At 45.9% G+C, this 12,804-nt stretch overlaps 1 long non-coding RNA gene and 1 other non-coding gene across 2 annotated transcripts in view; both read left to right on the forward strand.

The window, feature by feature from the left end:
• LOC136380403 (uncharacterized) overlaps positions 1 to 12,804 on the forward strand; it is a 142,623-nt gene that overhangs the window by 10,936 nt on the left and 118,883 nt on the right. The window lies entirely within an intron of this gene.
• LOC136381631 (U7 small nuclear RNA) lies at positions 3,174 to 3,236 on the forward strand. Its single transcript, XR_010747118.1, has one exon. It is a non-coding gene; the product is annotated as a U7 small nuclear RNA (small nuclear RNA).

The following is a 12,804-nucleotide window of genomic DNA, read 5'->3' on the forward strand; positions in this document are numbered from 1 at the left end:
TTATATACAGCTGGAAGCAGTGGTCATTGGGACTTGGACGTGACAGCTGGAAGCAGCGGTCATTGAGACCTGGACGTGAGCTGCAAAGTATAGAATTGTGACAATTCCAGTGCCATGCAGACTTTTCCTGGACTCCTGGTCCTTGGGACAGCTCCTAACAGACTGAACTGGGGTTGGGTTGCATTTATCAGGGATTTGGCCTGGTGTTGGGGCCAACTTGGACTTGGTGAACATGTTAAGGACACTACTCTTTTATGGATTCTTGCTGTATTGGCCAAGAGTTTGCTTAAAGGCTTTAATCACTGTAAAAAAAAATTGAAGACTGGATAAAGAAGATGTAGCACATATACACCATGGTATACTATTCAGCCATAAGAAATGATGACATTGGATCACTTACAACAAAATGGTGGGATCTTGATAACATTATACAGAGTGAAATAAGTAAATCAGAAAAAAACAAGAACTGCAGGATTCCACACATTGGTGGGACATAAAACAAGACTAAGAGACATGGACAAGAGTGTGGTGGTTACGGGGGGTGGGGGGAGTGAAGGAGGGAGAAGGGGAGGGGGAGGGGCACAAAGAAAACTAGATAGAAGGTGACAGAGGACAATCTGACTTTGGGTGATGGGTATGCAACAGAATTGAATGACAAGATAACCTGGACATGTTTTCTTTGAATACATGTACCCTGATTTATTGGTGTCACCCTATTAAAATTAATAAAAATTTATTTATAAAAAAATAATTTATATAATGCAGTAAATACACTAATACACTAAAAGATATGATTACATCAGAATTTGTCTACAATTTTGAAATAGAACATATTAAAACACTTATTTTAATCATAAAATTTGCACAAAACTTATTTAAATTCTATTTAGGCAAAAATTTGTGTTAGTAGCTCTTGCATTTATGTATTTGTTGAGGACAATCCTGTTTGATGCTGTAGCAGTAGTCTGCTCATCACTAACAGCTCCAAGATTTTCGGGAAACTTATCAAGGTGACTGTTCAGGAAGTGAATCTTAACACTCATGTTACATCTAATGTTGCAGAAAGCCAACAGCATCCTTTGAACCAGAAGTTCATAGTTTTCTGCTTTTTTTTTGCCAAGGAAGTTGTTTGTAACTACCACAAAAGACTGCCATGCTGCTTTCTCCTCCTTATTCATCTTCCTGGCAAATTCTTTGTCACATATGAAGGTTGAATTTGAGGTTCATCGAATACACCTGTTTTGATCTTCTAGAATGACAAGGCAGGAAAAGCAGAAATAATATGTTGAAAGCATTCACTTTATTCAAAGCCTGAACAAACTGCTTCATTAAGCCAAGTTTGATGTGAAGTGGTGGAAAAATAATCCTGTCTCAATTAACTACAGGTTTGTTCACAATATTTTGCATCCCTACTTCCAGAGCTTCATGTTTCGGCCACTCCTTCTGTGTCCAGTGTTTCTCCCAAGCTCAGCTGTCCCACAAACACAGAAAACAAGGACACTTTGTGAAACCCCTCTGTTGTCCTAGCAGGAAATTTACTATTTTAAGATTCACACAAATGATTCAGTTATGCTCCTCATACTTCGGAAAGTCAAGGACAATTTTTATGTAATTATAATCTTTTCGCAGATGAGTTGAATAACCAATTGGAACCACTACATAAACATTACTGTTGTGTAGGAGATCACATTTCAGACTCTGTTTAGAGCTGTCAAGAAATAGCGGCCATTCTGTTGAACTGTAAGTGGTAACACCTAGCTGGTTGAGAAGACTACTGATATCATGACAGTAAACAAAGTATTTATCTTTGGAAAAAAAAAGTCCACAAAAATTTGTTCACACTTCTTGAAATGGAATACTTTTAGCTGATCAGTGAAGTACATTCTTTTCTTGAAGCCTGGAGGCTAATAACTCAGCTGATCTCTTTGATAGGCCCAAATCTCTTACTAAGTCATTCAATTTGGGTTGGCTAAACTGCTGAGGGGTTGGTTAATGACTGCTTGGTTTCAGAAGAAGACCCTTCAGATTTTAAAACCATTTCCTCATGCATCTTATCAAAATACACTTGATCACCATGTTTACTTTCTTTGTCCTTAGAAGAAATAAAACCATTGAAAACTGGAACCGGGAGTGTCTCAGAGTGTGGGATATGTTGTATTGCTGAAGGAATATTAGGATATGCGATCATATGCCATTTTTTCTTGCTGGTGCCCTTTGTATGGATCAGACAGAAATAATAGTCACTGTTGTGGTCCTTAGTTTCATGCCAAACCATGGGAATATCAAAAGGCATTCCTTTGTGTTTTCCTTTTGTCCAGTCATGAAGCATTTCCTCACAATTATGACACACAATATGAGGAGCCCAATTCTTGTCTTGATCACCAAGGGGAACTTGAAAATAGGCAATATATGCATGTGTCACAAATGATGAAATAGTGTGCCTTTGACGTTGAAGTGTGTAACAGCCACATATATAACAGAAGGTGTCAGTACTATTCTTACATTTATGCCTACTCAGAGAAGCCATGATTCAATCTTAAAACAAAATGAGAGGGTATTTTTATTAGATAATAATTTTTACATTTAAAAACAACTACAATTATGTAAAAGTGATGTTTGTAAAACATTAATTGCCTTGTGGTTATGTTTAATCGAAGAGTCATTGCCCTTTAAATCCAATTTAAAAACCAGTGCATGCCGCCCTGGCCAGTTGGCTCAGTGGTAGAGCGTCGGCCTGGCGTGCAGAGGTCCCGCGTTTGATTCCCAGCCAGGGCACACAGGAGAAGCGCCCATCTGCTTCTCCACCCCTCCCCCTCTCCTTCCTCTCTGTCTCTCTCTTCCCCTCCCACAGCCGAGGCTCCATTGGAGCAAAGATGGCCCGGGCGCTGGGGATGGCTCCTTGGCCTCTGCCCCAGGCGCTAGAGTGGCTCTGGTCACAACAGAGCGATGCCCCAGAGGGGCAGAGCATCGCCTCCTGGTGGGCAGAGCGTCGCCCCCTGGTGGGCATGCCAGGTGGATCCCGGTGGGGCGCATGCTGGAGTCTGTCTGACTGTCTCTCCCAGTTTCTAGCTTCAGAAAACAAAACAAAACAAAACAAAACAAAACAAAACAAAAAAAACCAGTGCATGCCATTAACTATAACAAAAAAAATTTTAGCATAAAAACTAGAGCAGGAGTGCTTACAGCTCTTTTTGAATTTGCCTAGTAGGTCTTCCGGTGTTTGCCGGAAGGCCTGAAAAAAACCCCCACAAAAACAAACAAACAAACAAAAAACGAGAGCAGGCACCAAAAAACAGATTTTAGATTTGGAATCAGCAATTCAGAAATATATAGAAACAGTTCTAAAACCTCATGCAAGAGAAAATGAAAAAAATTGTTCCCCAGTGTTATCTATATTCATAGTTACAATACAAAACAAGAACAGCAAGATCTGTATGTAACTATGGCCAGTGATCTGGAAACCCGTTACTCCTTGCTTACCCCACCGAAGCTTTCCCTCCCCTCTCCTGCAGTGCTGGGAAACCTTTTTTTTTTTTTTTTAATTTATTTATTCATTTTTAGAGAGGAGAGAGAGACAGAGAGAGATAAGGGGGGAGGAGCTGGAAGCATCAACTCCCATATGTGCCTTGACCAGGCAAGCCCAGGGCTTTGAACCGGCAACCTCAGCGTTTCCAGATTGACGCTTTACCCACTGCGCCACCACAGGTCAGGCAAGGGAAACCTTAAACAAAGAAATCACATGCTCATTGTTTAGATACTGTAAAGGTATGTAACCTGTAAGGAAGTCAACTTCGGGAGCCTGTGTTTTGAAGTTACAAGCCCACGTGCTCCACAGACTTTAATAAATCCTAGTTCCTTCATCAAGTTGTCTGGGCATTTTTGTACTCCTTTGATTCCTGCAATTCCTCATCAAGCAAATATTAGCTCTTTTTTCACAACTGTCACACTTTAGTGAACTAAGTGCTGTAATGAGGGTGGATGAGGCAGCAAATAGTATAAATCACTTGGAGAATATGATAAAGTGCCAAGAAACTATAAAACTTAGCATTAGCAACACCATTTTAAAGAGGAAAGGTCAGGCCTCTTACCCCCTCCTTTCTGTGGAGAAAGGAAAGAGAAGAATGCATGAGGAAGGGCTTGCAAGGGTAACTGGGTCAGATAAGTCATAATTTAACTACAGAGCAAGGAAGATGGAACTTACCTGAGACTCCCTTCCCTTTTCTTTTCTTAAAAGCCTTTAGTGTGTAGCAATGTTTTCCTTTTGATAGATCCTATAGATAAACGTAACAAGGTAGTAAAATTTAATGAACTTGTTAATGTCCCTGTATGGCCAGTAGCCACAGCCACCATCACAGCCGCCTGACCCATGCAGGTTCGCATTTGATTCGGACAGACAGTGATGGAAAAACGAAGCCAAGAACTGGTGGGCCATCATCTTTAATCCTAGCTTGCACCTGGTGGGCAAGCACTTCCCTTTCCATTTAGGGCTACCAAAGCCACTGACTCATCTGAGTTTTCTAGAATCAAAGTTTGTACCTCACCAGCCTTATTCACCTCTGTTCCCCATTTCCTTCTCTCTACACAACTCTGCACAAACTGGCTTCTCCTTCAGCACTTCACCATATTGGCTGCTTCTCCTCTCCTCCATGTGGCCTTTCTCCACTCTCCTTTCTCTGCTCTCTTCTCTAATGCTAATTTCTTCCCTGGAACAACGTGAACTCTCTTACTTTTTTTTCTTTTGTATCTTATTTATTTTAGTCTTTTTTTTTATTATTAATATTAATGGGGTGACACTGATAAATCAGGGTACATATGTTCAAAGAAAACATCTCCAGGTTATTTTGACATTTGATTATGCTTCATTCCCATCACCCAAAGTCCAATTATCTTCCATCTTACTTTTAAAACTTTTTGACATGAGCCCTGGCCGGTTGGCTCAGCGGTAGAGCGTCGGCCTAGCGTGCGGAGGACCCGGGTTCGATTCCCGGCCAGGGCACACAGGAGAAGCGCCCATTTGCTTCTCCACCCCTCCGCCGCGCTTTCCTCTCTGTCTCTCTCTTCCCCTCCCGCAGCCAAGGCTCCATTGGAGCAAAGATGGCCCGGGCGCTAGGGATGGCTCCTTGGCCTCTGCCCCAGGCGCTAGAGTGGCTCTGGTCGCAACATGGCGACGCCCAGGATGGGCAGAGCATCGCCCCCTGGTGGGCAGAGCGTCGCCCCATGGTGGGCGTGCCGGGTGGATCCCGGTCGGGCGCATGCGGGAGTCTGTCTGACTGTCTCTCCCTGTTTCCAGCTTCAGAATAAATGAAAAAAAAAAAAAAAAAAAAAAAAAAAAACTTTTTGACATGAAAACCCTCCCCCAACACACATTAATATAATCATGCCCATTCCAAGCAAGAAGGGCAACTAATATTATCACCTGGGTGGTACAATCCCATTATGCCTCAGATAAGTGGTCCTTAGGTTCACGCCAAACCATGGGAATATCAAAAGGCATTCCTTTGTGTTTTCCTTTTGTCCAGTCATGAAGCATTTCCTCACAATTATGACACACAATATGAGGAGCCCAATTCTTGTCTTGATCACCAAGGGGAACTTGAAAATAGGCAATATATGCATGTGTCACAAATGATGAAATAGTGTGCCTTTGACGTTGAAGTGTGTAACAGCCACATATATAACAGAAGGTGTCAGGACTATTCTACATTTATGCCTACTCAGAGAAGCCATGATTCAATCTTAAAACAAAATGAGAGGGTATTTTTATCAGATAATAATTTTTACATTAAAAACAACTACAATTATGTAAAAGTGATGTTTGTAAAACATTAATTGCCTTGTGGTTATGTTCAATTGGAGAGTCGTTGCCCTTTAAATCCAATTTAAAAACCCAGTGCATGCCATTAACTGTTCCTAGAATCAAAGTTCACCAGCCTTATTGACCACTGTTCCCCATCTCCTTCTCTCTATACAAACTGGCTTCTCCTTCAGCACTCTGCCATTTTGGCTGCTTCTCCTCTCCTCCACGTGGCCTTTCTCTGCTCTCCTTTCTCTGCTCTCTCCTCTAATGTTAATTTCTCTTCCCTGGAACAACATGATCTCTCTTGCTTTTAAAATCTTTTGGCACAAAAGCCCTCCCCCAACACACATTTATATAGTCATGCCCATCCCAAGCAAGAAGAGCAACTAATATTATCACCTGGGTGATGGGCTTCTGTAAAGCCAGCAGGCACAGCCAGGGCCACTATCACAGCAGCCTTCTGGCCCATGCAGGTTCGCATTGGATTCGGACAGTCGGTAAAGAAACAAAGGAGCCACGAACTGGTGGGCCATTTTCTTTAATCTAGCTTGCACCCGGTGGGCAAGTAAAAATACACACTGGGCTCCAAAACCCAGTCACATTCAGTGCTCACAAAGCCACTGACTTATCCGAGTTTCCTAGAATCAAAGGTTTCTAGCTCACCAGACTTATTCTCCTCAGTTCCCCATCTCCTTCCTTATCCCAGATACAAACTCTGTACAAACTGGCATCTCACTCAGCACTCCGCCATCTTGGCTGCTTTTCCTGGCCTACTCCACGTGGCCTCCTTCTGCTCTCTGCTCTGCTCTCTCCTCTAATGATAATCTCAGGAACCAAGAGCCAAACTCCCGCTCCGTTCCCATTTTATAGTGTAGAAATCCAAACCCTTAATCCAATATACATAATAGGGAAGTCTCTTAATACAAAGTCACTTCTCTGAGGCATGATAGGATTGTACCACCTTACACCAAAAAGGGTAGGAAAGGCTTAATCCCAAAACCAAGCCCCAGGCTACAAGGATTCTGCTTGCCTTTAGCCCACCCCAACACACATTAATATCACCTGGGCAACGGCCTCTTTAACAAAGTGAGCATAATACATTTTATCTGCCCAACAGCTTCCCTGTGGGCAGCACCATCTTTAACAAAGTGAGCATAATATATTTTATCTGCCCAACACTCCCCGTTCCAGCCAGTGTGTAATATTACCCTGGTTGGTGAACTGCGGCTTGCTAGCTACATGTGGCTGGCCCCTTGAGTGTGGCTCTTCCACAAAATACCACATGTGGGCACTTCCTTGATGTTGGTCAAATAAGTTTGTAAATGTGATATATATGTTTGCTCGCTTGTGACTTATATTGGGTGTGGGGGACAGGCTATAAGCAGGCCAGGTCGTTGTAGCCTGGGGTTTGGTTTTGGGACTAAGCTTTTCCCCACACCCTTGAATGATTGTATTATCTGGGTGGTGCACTCTCATGAGGAATCCAATTATGCCTTGGATGGGTGACTTTGTATCGGAGACTTCCTTGTTTGTATATTGGATTAAGGGATTTTGGTTTTCTACACTATAAAGTGGGACAGACCAGGAGCTTGGACACACAGTTCCTGCTATCACAATTGCAGGGGCTTCCCTGATCCCTTGCCCTTCATGGGAAGAGCTGGTTTTCTGCTTTTCCCTTGTCTTCTTTTGTGGTTTGCCTGTCTTGGTGAGACACCAATAAATAGGATGGCCCCCCGTCCTCTGACTCCGCCATTTCTTTATCGTCTGCCCGAATCCAATGGGAACCTGCATGTGAATGGCCATGATGGCGGCTCCTGGCCTTACAACTGGCGTAGTTTCCGGCAGGATTCAGAGATTGGTATGGAGCCACCACCCTTGATGGGTGGGATAGAGTACTGGTTGCTGCTCTGGCTCCCCATGGCTGTCCTTTTAGGGGCTATGGGCTACATGTTTTTTACTCAAGAGGAAACTGCCCGAGGTCAAAAGCTTCAGTATGAATTGAAAATAGAACGGCAGAAAAGGCTGGAATTGGAGCGCACACTGGAGAAGGAATTACGGGTTCACGAGTTGCAGTTTACCCTGGAAGTTGAACGTGTTCACTGGCAGTTGTTGGAGAAACAACTGCGGATTCAAGAGCTCGAGTCTCAGCTTCTGGCCAAAAGCCAGCAGCCACAGGAGCCTAAACAGTCACCAAAGGAGCAGCAGCATCCGTGCCGGTGGATTGGCTTTGAGTCAGCGGGAGCAGGCGCTTGCGACTCCTCTTCTGAGGATGAGAAGGCTCAGGCTGAAGCTGCCATACGCACACTGAGAGCCCGACCAGTTGTCGCCAAGAAGGTAAAAACCCAGCAACAAAGAGTCCCTCAGGGGCAGCCACCTCCAGCCCAGGTAATGGAACACTCTGTGGTCCGGCCCTATACCCAGGCAGAGCTGATGGAGTTGGGGGCACAATTTAGGCAGAAACCTACTGAATCCCTGGTAGCCTGGTTACTACGATTATGGGATATAGGGGTGGATGGCATCATGCTCTCCGGAACAGAGATGGAGAAATTGGCAGCCATTACCACACACTCTTCCTTGAGGCAGTGTCTTCAGAACTGCCATGGCAACCCAGGAGACCATACCCTATTAGAATGGGTGATGGCTGCCATTCGTATGGTCTGACAGAATGCTGGAGAACTGCTGGGGGCAATGAGTCGGTGGCAGTGCTACAGTGAGTTAGTAAAGGTCCTTCGAGAACTAGGTATGAAGAATGCTGTTTTCAACCCTGGGTCTCGTGGGCCAGACGAGGAAGTGTTTACAGCCAAAATGAGGGAATTTGTCCTTGCTAGCGCCCCGTCAGCCCTTTTTGGGTCACTTGTGGCTATCTTGGGCCCCTATGTGGGGCAGCCCATCAATGCAGTTACACAGATGGTAGCAGATTTGGGAGAGCTGGAGGCCGCTCGGGATCATAAAGCAGTGAGGGCTGCTGCCTATGTTTCCCCCCCAACTAACAAGGGAAACGGGCCTGTAAAGGTTACCCCAACGCAGATGTGGGTAGACTTGATTGCAGCTGAAGCAGATAAGGGGAAATTGGATGGCCAGTCTAATAAAATTCTTTTGGAGCTTTGGCGGCAGCTTAAACCAGAACAGAAGTTCCAGCCACTGAGACGAAAGGCCCCAGCAGCTACCAATAAAACGTTTGGTGCGCGCACAGCTCGGTTACAAGATTATATGATAGAGACGGCCGAGGGAGAGGGGAACTCCCAAGACCCACTGTACCAGTTTGAATAGGAAAAAGGCCGAGGGACCCGTCTAACAGGGATGGGCGGGTACCGGAGGCCACATGTGGAACTGGCTATCCACTGGTCCCCTTCCAATGTACAACAGGTGTTGGCCTTGGTGGATACAGGTGCAGAATGTTCCCTTCTCTATGGAAACCCAGAGTGGTTTGCTGGGACCCCAGTGGCCATTGACGGTTATGGGGGCCAAACTGTTCAAGTGAAGCCAATAACTATTCCATTGGGGATAGGGAGACTGCCTCCTAAGCCATATAAGGTGTATGTATCTCCTATTCCTGAATATATTTTGGGGGTAGATGTCTTGCAAGGACTGTGGTTGGAAACTACAGCTGGGGAGTTCCGGCTGCGGATCAGGGTTGTGAAGGCAGTATTGCGGGGACATGCATCACATTCTCCTTTGCAATTACCCGTCCCTCGGCGTGTGACTAACACCAAGCAGTACCGCCTGCCAGGTGGTTATGAAGAAGTCACAGGGACAATCCTTGAACTAGAAAAGGTGGGGATCATCCGGCCAGCACACAGTCCTTACAACTCCCCAGTATGGCCTGTGTGCAAAGCAGATGGAACCTGGAGAATGACAGTAGATTACAGGGAACTTAATAAAGTTGTTCCCCCTTTGCACGCTGTTGTTCCTTCGATAGCTAACATGATGGATCGGCTAAGCCATGAGTTGGGGACATACCACTTTGTGGCAGACTTGGCCAATGCTTTTTTCTCTATTGATATAGCCGCAGAGAGTCAAGACCAATTTGCCTTCAGTTGGGAAGGGAGACAATGGACCTTTACAGTGTTACCCCAGGGCTATTTGCATAGCCCCACCTTGTGCCATGGGCTGGTGGCTGCTGACCTGGCTAAATGGAAACAGCCAGAGGTAGTCCGCATGTACCATTATATTGATGATATTATGCTAACTAGTGATTCTCTTTCAGAATTGGAGCAAGCAGTCCCTACCCTGCTATCCCATTTGAAAGCATGTGGCTGGGCAGTTAACGAGAACAAATTACAAGGACCTGGGTTATCTGTTAAATTCTTGGGAGTTGTCTGGTCGGGTAAGACAAAAGTTATCCCTGACGCAGTTATAGATAAGATTCAAGCCTACCCCGTGCCCACTACGGTAAAACAGTTACAGGAATTCTTAGGTTTGTTGGGGTATTGGCGAGCATTTATACCGCATTTGGCTCAGTTACTACGCCCCTTGTACAACCTTATTCGAAAGGGGGTTCGCTGGGATTGGACTTAGCAGGCGCAAGGTTCATTTGCAGCTGCTAAGAGAGCTGTCAAAGTGGCACAGGCCTTGAATGTGTTTGATCCTGCCAGGCCCTGTGAGCTGGATGTTCATGTAACCTCGGAGGGGTTTGGATGGGGCTTGTGGCAGCGGACAGAGCGCCTACGGCAACCTATTGGATTTTGGTCCCAATTGTGGAAAGGTGCTGAAGTTCGTTACTCATTAGTAGAGAAGCAGCTGGCAGCTGTGTATGCTGCCCTCCTGGCAACTGAGAGTATTACAACCACAACACCAGTTACAGTCAAAACAACATACCCTATAGCTGGATGGGTGAGAGATTGGGCAACTAAACCACGTAGTGGTATGGCCCAAATGTCTACCCTGGCCAAGTGGGGTGCCTATCTGCAACAACGCTGTGCTCTTAGCACCAGCCCATTGAGGGCAGAACTGCAGGAAGTCTTGGGTCCAGTCACCTATGCGACTTTAGAGTCAGGTGCAACTGGGGCTCAGGAGGCAGAACCTGAGGTCAGTCCCTACCAGGAGGGGCGGGTGCCCATCCCCGAAGATGCCTGGTATACTGATGGTTCCAGCAGTGGCCAACCTGCCAAATGGACGGCTATCGCCTTCCATCCGGCCACTGAGACTATTTGGATGGACACGGGTACAGGCCAAAGCAGCCAATGGGCAGAATTAAGAGCTGTTTGGCTAGTTGCCCATAATGAACCTTCACCTCTGGTGATCTGTACTGACAGTTGGGCTGTCTATCGTGGACTGACCCTTTGGATTGCTACTTGGCACATTAACCAGTGGATGGTAATGCACCGTCCATTATGGGGTCAGGCCATGTGGCAGGACTTATGGGAAATAGGACACCAGAAGCAGGTGACAGTATATCATGTCACAGGGCATGCCCCTCTAGCCCATCCTGGGAATGATGAGGCAGATACGTTGGCAAGGGTGCGATGGTTAGAGACTGCACCTGCAGGTGATGTGGCACAGTGGCTCCACCGGCGCCTGCTCCATGCAGGACAGAAAACTATGTGGGCTATGGTTAAGGCTTGGAACTTGCCTGTGTCCTATGCAGAGGTACTTGCAGCCTGTGAGCAATGTGCAGTATGTTCCAAGGAACACCCTCGGAGACCACTGGTGTCACCTGGACAGATCCAGAGGGGTCATGTCCCACTGACACGATGGCAGATAGACATCATTGGACCCTTACCAAAGTCAGAAGGGTACCAGTATGCAGTCACTTGTGTAGATACTGCCACCGGGCTGCTTGCTGCTTACCCCGCTCGTAACCCTGACCAGAGGGCAGTCATACAGGCTCTGGACCGCCTGAGTGCTGCATACGGGCGACCGCTGGTCCTTGAAAGTGACAATGGTATCCACTTCACTGGTTCAACGGTGAGGCAATGGGCTCAAAAGCTGGGGGTGGACTGGAAGTACCATGTTCCCTACCACCCCCAGGCTGCTGGTATCATTGAGCGTTATAATGGACTCTTAAAGCAGGGACTGCGACAGGAGGGGGGCACCGGCTCTCTTACTGGATGGACACGCTGCTTATGGACAGTACTTCGGATTTTGAATGAGTGACCTCGACGGGGAAGCCCAGCTCCAGTAGAGGCCCTCCTGCATCGGACAGCTGCCCCTATTCAGTTGCAGATACGCACCAAGGACATTTTACTCAAGCCAGGTTTCGGACAGCAGGGCAACGTGCTCTTGCCTGCTCCAACAGCCCTTCTTAAAGGACAACGGCTTCAATGGACTTGGCCCTGGACTGTACAGGCCCCCCATCTGAGATGGGTGGCCTTGTTGGCACCATGGGGAAAGGGGTTAGAGGTGGACCTCCAGTTAACTCCTTGGGCAACCAGCACCTGGCCACCTAAGGTAGAAGTGTATTATCCCTTGAGTGCTCAAGGGGACAGCATTTTGAAGGGCACCTTTGTAATTTCTTTATGGCCAATAATGAGTTCCCCTATTTTACTACACATAGAACCAGCAGATGATACAAGGTAACCTAGACATGTTTTCTTTGAATATATGTACCCTGATTTATTAATGTCATCCCATTACCATTAATAAAAATTTATTAAAAAAAAAAAAAAAAAAAAAAAAAAAAAAGAACCAGCAGATGCTGGTGTATTGGCCAATAAGGTTTGGTATGCCCGCTCAGGGCGGCCTCTGGTGCCAGCTACGGTGCTGTCTGCAGACAAAACTCTGGCCTGTATTCTGCCAGAGGGAAAAGATTTGCCTCTCTTGGTGCCACTGACAGCTCTCTCATTTCGCCCATAGTTTTTGATCTGTTAATCCTATTGCTGTAGTTGGTACTATTTCTGTTTATGCAATGTATCCTACTCCTTGCACAGTGACCATCATGGAAGATGCCTGTGGTTTAGATTGTAAAGCGAGCAAAAGGGGTGGAATATTGGTCAAATAAGTTTGTAAATGTGATATATATGTTTGCTCGCTTGTGACTTATATTGGGTGTGGGGGACAGGCTATAA

The sequence above is a fragment of the Saccopteryx leptura genome, chromosome 9 (assembly GCF_036850995.1).
Source record: "Saccopteryx leptura isolate mSacLep1 chromosome 9, mSacLep1_pri_phased_curated, whole genome shotgun sequence".
NCBI lineage: Eukaryota > Metazoa > Chordata > Mammalia > Chiroptera > Emballonuridae > Saccopteryx > Saccopteryx leptura.